The sequence below is a fragment of the Solea senegalensis genome, linkage group LG19 (assembly GCF_019176455.1).
Source record: "Solea senegalensis isolate Sse05_10M linkage group LG19, IFAPA_SoseM_1, whole genome shotgun sequence".
Lineage (NCBI taxonomy): Eukaryota > Metazoa > Chordata > Actinopteri > Pleuronectiformes > Soleidae > Solea > Solea senegalensis.
Genome location: NC_058038.1, coordinates 10,272,009 through 10,281,364, shown reverse-complemented (window position 1 = coordinate 10,281,364; position 9,356 = coordinate 10,272,009).

Here is a 9,356-nt window from a genome sequence, read left to right as displayed (position 1 = left end):
TTGTGTTCCCTTTATGCCTTCATTAGAGTGCTGGTTTTTGGTTAAATGACTGATTTTTGCTTTCACCTCTGTGTCTCTGTTGTGGGACTAAACCTGGGGTTCAGTGTAATAATCTGCGTTCTGTCTGTTTTTCTCAGTATGGCAGAGAAATGTGTAGCTCTTGGTGACATTCCTGTCCTGCACACAGAAGTGAGCATTGCACTAATTAAGCTGTCAAAGTTTGGTGATTTGACTGAGAACACAGTAAGTGACTATTGCTGCTAAAAAAAAACCATGGTTGTTCAGCAGTTTAACAGCATAAACACTTCTTGTCCCCTCTCTCCCCCGTTTCAGATGAAGGACACAGCATACAAATGATGTTGCATTGTTTATGTTCACAAAGCCCAAGTGAGGCACAACAGTAACATCAACAACAGCCAGAGCTTTAATGCATTACTAAAAAATGTCATTGTCTGACGCCATTCCTGACGAGTATATAGAATATACACTTCAGGTTGTGTTGATCTCGTTACACCGAGACACTCCGGCACATGAGTCCTGCCCTGAGCAGTGGTCTGAATTATCTGATATCATTTAACCTTCAGACAGTGCAGCTTCTAAATGTAGCCTCCTCGTCTCTGCTCTTAGCGGAGACAGGAACTCACTCACTCACTCACTTACTCATCTTCCACCACTTTATTCTCCACATGAGGTTTTGTGCGGGGGCCAATCCCAGCTGACATAGGGTGAAAGGCGGGGGACACCCTGGACACTTCTGGAGTCCATCACAGGGCCACATAGAGACAAACAATCAATTTGTTTCTTCAAACTTTATCATCTTCCTCAATTCGTATGCACAGATTTTAGCACAGCATCACTGTATGAAGCATTTCTTTGCATCATGCATTTTACTTTTATTTTTAACTGTTCCATCCTGCTGGTCATGTTGCTCCTGAAGTTGTGGATCCTTACAGACATGATTTTGCAGAGATCTGCCAACAGGTCTGCTTCTCCTCATGCCAGCATGTTTCCATTCATGGAATAAACCTGGAGTTCTTCTTCCTTCGCTAATTTTCCATGGAGTCATACATGGACTTCTCTTGGTTGATCAATAGAGCAGTTGTATTATCTTTTTTTCTACAAGCAAGGCTTTGTGTGTATTGCAGACCTTAATTTTAATTCTGCACTACTGTTAAATGTCAAATCACTTGCGTGGGAAGCATATTATGATCTATCTATATTATGATAGGACGCAGAGATATATTGAAAAAAATTCAAAATTAATTGATCAACTATGTTTCTGATTTTCTTGCCAAGATATTTTTAAGAAAATGTTTTTTAGACCATATTCTAGTTGACCGCTGACTTAAAGCTTTGACGGATCAACTTCAAAAGTTAATCATCTACAGAAACTTACACATAATACCACTAAGTTTGGTAAAAACTTGAGTTATCTTGTACACACACACACACACACACAGAGAGAGAAAGAGATTTATGCAGCGTATTTCTGATTTCCATTAATTTGGTGAGCTTAAGCAAATTTATCAGTTCCTCGGAAATTAGATTTTGCCTCATCAGGACCCGGTTTTGTTTGTATGAGGACGACTGGTCATGACAAGGTCAGTGTTTATGCCAGAGAAGGTTCTAAAGAGGTAACACATACAAGCGCGTGCGCACACACACACACACACATGCATTTATACAAGGAGAAAACTAAAATGGCCATGGAAAACATCAGAAGAAAAAAAGGTGAATTATCCTTCAAGTATACTCCCTGCTATCACTTTGAACTAAGAAAAGGGAACACATTACCCCGGTTTTATCTTCCCTTCACTGGCTCCTTATCGATTTTAGAATTCATTCTATGATTTTAGTATTGACTTGTAGAGCTCTTAATGGTCAAGCACCATCTTACATCTCTGACCTCTTGAGACCATAGTCACCTATCACTTAGATGTTCAGATCAAAGACTCTTGGTGGCCCCCTCCATATTTCAAAACCTGAGGTGACCGAGTCTGCTGATTCCTTTAAAAACACGTCTCTTTAGACAGACTCTAGGTGAATGGCTCTTACTCTCACACTCATTGTTCTTTTTCAATGTCTATTTACACTGGTTTTATAAAACCTACTTTGATTGAGTACGAGTTTATTTACTTTTTCACATAATCCTGTTGCTCCGGTTTCCTCCCACAGTCCACAAACATGCAGATTTGGGAATTAGGCAAAATGGACACTCTAAATTGACTGTAAGTGTAATAATGAAGGGCTGTTTGTCTCTATGTGTCCCTCTGATGGACTAGTGGCAAACTGTCCAGGGTGTAACCCTATGTCAGCTGGAATTGGCACCAGCGACCCTCATGTGGAGGATAAAGCGCTAGAAAATGAATGATTTATGTTTTCATGTGTACATTTTATCTGCTTGCTCGCTTGCCACACTGTAGATGAACGGTTCTCACTTACTTTACTGTGAGGGCACATCCTCAGGAGAAGAATCAGTGGCATGTAAGCACTAATTGAGTTTCCCTTTATTAAATCAGGGGCAGACTCAAACCTCTGTCCTCAGACATAAGTGTCTTCTCAACAGGAGAGAGAACATTAGAAATTATTCTTGAGGAGTTACGTAGCAGTGATGATTCAAGCTTGTTTTTTGTTTTGTTTTTGTCCTGAGCAAACACTGTGCCACTGTGTGTGTGTAAACCATTCTGTTTAAACCATAATTTGTTTTGTTTAGGACAAAATGGAATAATATTATAAAAAAAACCTTATATAATAACCTTATATAATAAGATTCCTTATATAATATATTTTGATACAGTAATACCTGGGTGGAATTTGAACATTTCTAAAATATATAATATACACAAACAATATGACATGAGCACTGTCAAGAAATAATAGCAAATGTTTGATTACTAGGACAATCCTTTTTTTAATATGAAATAAATAAAAAAATACATATATATACCAATTGTCCCTCAGCATCACTGGAGGGGAGAAGGGAATCTCTCCCTCTGTTATCGCCTAATTTACTTCTAAAGAGAAAGAATAGTAAATACATCACATTACAAGTAAAGATTAAGATTCTGTGTTTTGTTCATTCCATATGGGGTTCCGTTTTTGGAATAATAACTTTGAAAGCAACATAAATCAAAAGGATTTATTTATTCTCCTACTGTAGAGGTTAAATAGTCATTTGAATAACACAAACACAGTATTAAAATTCTTCAGAGAAAACATATACATAGTTGTTTTTGAGTTTAGTAGCATAACTTCCCCTGCAAAAATCCATGTAAAGATTGTATGGTTCCCAGTATTATTATCCACTGAGATAATTATAACAACTCATTCTGGTTTTGGAACAAACTCAAAGTCTGAATAAAAGAGCAGCTCTGTGGTCTCATGTGACGGCAACAACTGTCGGTCTCTAGTACGGCTCCAACACGCCACTGTGGGAACTACTACAAACACGTACTACAACAGAGAAAATAATACTGTCCTAAGTTGTCAAGGTGTTTACATCAGAGTAAACACATTATGTAAATGTAGGCAGTGGACACACACCACTGCTGCACAGACACAAACTCTGGTCTGCACAAGTAGTAGACAGGCAGTGGGAATAGTGTGGTGAGAGTGCAGGATGTGGCAGTGTGTTTAGGTCAGCTGCAGTCCAGCCTCCTGAGACAAGCTTGTTTGGAGTCTGGTCACGCTCTTTGAGTCTGGTCATTCAACCAGCATTTAGCAGGATGGTCATTTCTATGCCAGACAATGAGATCAGTGCGCTGTGGCGTATAGAAATTCTGACATAGTTTTAAACCTGATTAGGGTCTTTTTTTTATCATGTAAAGCCTTGTTTATGTTCATAATACGCTGTGACTGGTTTGGAACTCCTGGGTTTACATTCCACCTCATTTCATCACAATTACTGTACATGGGTTATAAGTGGGTCACATAAGGGCAACGGCCCTATAGATGCTTCCCGCCTCACTTGCCTCATTATTCACTGCATTATCGTCCATTCAAGTCGTTGAGGGTTTTAATAGAGGGTGCATCAGTTAGGGCTTTGTGAGTGTTTCATAACTAATCCACCGGTCGTTGAAATGTTTTGAGCTGAACACGTTTAAAGGTTACAGTACATACGAACAACAGCGTTTAAATCAGCTCCTGCAATGACTGCATGTCTACACGGACCGTGGTTGCAAATTTAGCAGAAGAAAAAGATCATTATTACATGACAAGGTGACAGTAACAGGCCATAAAAACATTATATATGTTAAATATCATGAGAGAGAGCATTAGCTAACCTTGGCTGAAGCCAAAGTAAGGAAAGATTATAGTGTTTACACTGCTCTGTTCTACTTGTGCTCCAAGCTGTGTTACTCAGCTGTGTTACTCAGTGTGTTTACATGCATGTTAAAAGTGCAATTTTAGTTGGACTAAGACAATAATTTGGTTTTGTTAATGTCATGTACATACGATGTACAGTGTCTTAAAATAATGAATGTTGTGATTTGGTGCTATACAATTAAATTGAAGTGAATTGAATGTAAGCATGTTAGTCTGACTAAAGTCTCTCAAAGGTCAACAGGAAACTGATTCTATACGCACTCGCTTATCGAGAGATACAGCGCCACCTACGGAGGCGGAGTCAGACGTGCACGGCTGCACCAGTGTAATCATAGAAGCCATTATTTAAATGCAACATTTCCTTAATCTCCTGTATCACATCCTGCTCATTTTATGTCTTAATGTAATCCATTTCTTTAATATAGCACCTGTAATTTGTTCAACATGAAAAAACCCCTATTGCTTTATTACTTAGCTGCTGTAGGAGAAATAAATAAGGTGTGAACCAGAATTAATTAACCCCGTTTTGACTTTGAATGAGTCTGGAAGTACTCAAGCTGCTATAACGGCATGAGGTAAGTAAAGTGTGTCGCTGAGCAACACGTAATGGAACAACACGTACTTCACTGCATCTCCTAAACCTGGCGACTTGAGGCAGCATTATGAGGAACAGGATCTGTTTATGCTACTCTTAAAGCATTTCCACTGAAGCGGTGGCCTGACTGTTCTTCAGCCAGATGTCCATCAGCAGCAAAGGCCGAGTGTTCGCAGACGGCTGGTAGATGTTGAGTCATGTTGAAAGACTATCAGCTCTGTTCTCACCCTCATGCCTCCGACGGCCAGCTGGAGAGAGCTGGAGCTCCAGATTGTCCCTGGGGAAACAGTGCAGAGACAGGATTAGGTGGCACTTCATATCAGGCGTCAACTCTGGCTCCATGGGGTTAAATGCAAGCACAGAACCATTTCTGGCAGGATTCATGTCAACCAGAAAGAACCTTGTACATTAACACTGTATTAACTTGTGTGTGTTTTTTTTTTATTATATCTGATCTTACTATTTAATATTCATTGCGTTTTGATTCCTTTTTATAGGGCAATAATATTCATCTTTTTATTCTTTTATTTATATTCTATAAATGTATGTCCTTTGTTGTCTGCTCCGTGTTGTTCTGCAATGATGTACTTTTGCCCAAGGTTATAAGAAAATAAAGTAAATTGTATATTAATTAATGATGGAACAAGACTTCAGTGACTCCACTTATTTAACATGTAATTGTGCATAATATGTTTGCCTTATATTATCAGCAACATTTTATCCTTTATCATAAGTAAATTTGAAAACTGAAAATTTCTAACTAATACCTAATTTCTAAGACACATTTACTGTAATAACAAATGTAATCAGGTTATTTGAATCAAAACTAAATCCAGTTATGTGTCTAATCATGTGATTATGACTTAAATAGCACAATCAAAAAAAAGTTTGAATAGATTTTTACACGTTTAAATAATAAATACGTGTCATATTTACAACAGCGCTCATTCTCTTGTGTTTACCGTCATGTGTCAAACAAGAGGTCACAGTTCAGAGAACATTTTATCGAGAGTTTACTCGGCAGAGGGATATTTTAAAACGCTGTCACTCTTAATCTGTGAATGTAGCACGACTTTGTTTTGAGGCTTTTAACCGTTCAGTGTAACCCACTAATCCAGCACCTTATATTGAATTTAAAAGAGCGAGACAAATGAGCATGTGTGTTTGTTTTACATGTCTTTATGGGATTCGATTTTTCTTCTTTTTTTTCTGGATGTAGAGCAGTGGAGGGTGCACAAGCACGCGGCAGCTTAAACGGTGTGTATAATCATTCTGAGAACAGTGGCAGGTGTTTGTTCCTGTGGACTTCAGAGGTACAATAGAGCAGCCCATGTCACAGAGTTGGACCATGTCCCCGCGTGTAAAAATAGACATTTGACGAATGGTGTTATCTCCCTGTTCATACAACTGCTGACCAACCAAAGCGCGCACCCCGTCCCGTCTTCGTATTGTAGACTTTAGGCCCTGCCAACTCTCTCCCTGACATCACATTACAGATTTCTTACTCAGATGATGTGATGGAAAACCCAAACAGTCTAATCTCTCCTCAAGGGTTCGTCTGTAAGAAGTTTATTAGCGTCCAGATTCAAACAAAAATAGCAGACACTGTTTTAGATTTTTCTATTTTTATTTCGGTGAAGTTCTCTGTTCCTAAAGCTTTCATGATTAAATGATGTTGTCACCCCAATACATTTCATAGTATATTTTCAACAAGCTGTAAAGCAGATATTAAAGCTCGTGAATAATTTGGACGGGATATGTGTTTTTAAAATGAAGATACATTTAGAGATATAGTTTTTATGTCTGGTTTTTACTATACTGGGCCTGATTGATTATGTCCATTTATTCTAAATGTACTGTATGTGGAAATATTCATTTTTATTTGACAGTGTTTATTTCACACACGGATCAATTTCATTTGAGGAGGTGCGTCTAAAAGCCAATAAAACATATCAAGGGTTGCTTTGTGTTGATCGGTGTCTGCCTTATAATACCTTCACATGAGTGTAACACACAGTGATGGAACTTTACAAACCGCACATTATTCAAATTGACAAAATACATCTTGTGTCAGCATTTCTGACCCATTTCGGGTCATTTAAATTCCGCATGTTGGGCAAAACAGTATCTTTAATAATTGATCTGATTAAATAGCGTGTGCTGGGTGGATGAGCACATTTGTTTTGGATCGCGGTGAAAATAGCATACTGCTTAAATAATAAAAGCAGCTATAAACTGGACATCCTGTCATCGCAGCACAGAAAAACATTCTCTAATAGTTTAATACAGCTAAATTATTCCATTACTCCAATAAGGAACATTTACTCTGTTATGTGAATGAGCTGCAATTCTCCACACACCTGAACACAGGATGGTTTAACTCAGCCAGCACTTCATTTAGCAGGCCCTCTGAACTTGGACTACCAAGAGTGCATAAACACAAACAAATGAAAAGCGAGGATATTTATCTTTTCTTTTTTCATAAAAATTAAGGGTCACATGGTGGAGCATTGGCTAGCCTTGTTGCCTCACAGTTCAACCGAGGGCCGCTCTATATTATTTCCTTTTGTGGTGCGTGGCTTCCTCCCACAGTCCAAAAGCATGCAGATTAGGGATTAGGTTAATTGGTCAGAGTGAAAAGGTTGTATGTCGGCGAAAATGAATGGATGTATGAATCAATTAACAGAAAAAATGTTTATGCCAATACACACACAGAGTAAAACAAAACAAAAAAGGTTGTGGAGTTCAGTCCTGAGCAGCCCAGATGTCTTTATATTTTCATTATTACGGAAAACACCCTTTAAGGTAACAAGGCCGCTTTATATGGAATAAGGACAACATGGAAAGGCAATAAATAAAGTTAACTAAGAACTAAGAAACATTAAAAGTGATGTTTGCTGAATGTGATTAATGAGCTGGTCAAAAAGTGTTTGTGAAACAGGAAGGTTTTTGAATGGAGACCTTGTGGGTGGAGGGGTGGGTTGTCACACTAAATTCTGTCACTGTCACATCGCAGGCTAGTGCTGCAGATCGGGATTTTGATTGGAACCCAAAGTGAAACTGGATGAGGGCGGCGGTGATGCGCCCGCCTCGGCTTGGCGAAGGCGAGAAACCTGGCATCCCAGTTCTGCTCGTACTGGAAACCGCCCTGGACCTTGTTATGGGTTGTCCCTGACAAGAGTCCATTATTATAGTCCAGACAGAAGGTGATGGATGAGAGTGATGTCTGCACAGCTCTGCTCTCTAACGACAATTTTATTTTCATGTTTTCCTTCAATTCCTCCAAGCAACTGAGTCCTGGCATCGCAAAACTGTATTCAATCATCTTGAAATGAATTCCTCCTGTCGTGTATTTTTGCTGATAAAACTGCACCCTTTGCAGCAAAAAGCCTGTCTCATTCTGAAAAACTGGAAAATGCTTAATCACTTCATGTTGTTTGATTCCATAATTAACTCCATCAAGAAGCGATTGCTACATGAAACTCTGGGTTGTTTGTTGGTTGCCCACCCCAACACACTAGCGGCCATAATTATGGTGATTACTGCCTATTTAGAGTGACATAATTGTAGTAATGGGTGGAAAGCTGGTGGTGCGCCCATTCTCTCTATTTTGGCTGCAGGCCATTCACATTGTAACAAATGTATACATGTCAAAAATCCATTTTCATGATTCAGCTCAACTGCTCACCCCAAACAGCTGCTGCACTGATAATGCACATATAATGACCTTTGTATTTCACTAGGGCTGAAAGAAATCACATAAATAATCGATTACTAAATGAATTTGAGTTTGATTTTTCAGCTAAATATTTATATTTTCTCGTTTCGTTTCTCCATATAACAAAGAAATCATTAAAAGTAAATACTTTTAATGATTAAAGTAAATAATATTTTGACAGTTTGCGATACGCTGACCAAGCGATTACAACACATTAATCAATTATGAGAGTTGCAGCCCTTTGTATGACAGTTACAAAGGTTTTTTTGGTGCATTTGTTTTAGTTGTAGTCCTAAATTAAACAGTCACGCCAAAGCTGGACGTTATATGAACACTTTCAGTCATATTGGTTACAGCGAAAAAAGTGAATATAACCTTTTAACAAGAAGCTTTGTCCCTTGTTGTTCATCCACTCCTGCACTCTTCTACTCTTTCAGTCCCTTTCTCTCTCTCTCTCTCTCTCCAGGTCACTTCTCTTCTTTCACCTGATGCTAAAGTTTGTGATTGATGACAGAACCATCGAGGTGTGTGCTTTCACAAAACACATTTAGTCCTGCTCCTTATTCAAGCTCTAATCCTCCTCCTGGCAGCCGTGACCCAAGCCCATATCATCTCACACGGCTATTATAAGAAAAATGACAGAATAAAATTGGGGCTAAAAGGCAAAGGAAAGGAAGGAACGCTGACTCTAGCAGGACGGCAAAATGGAAGGAATCC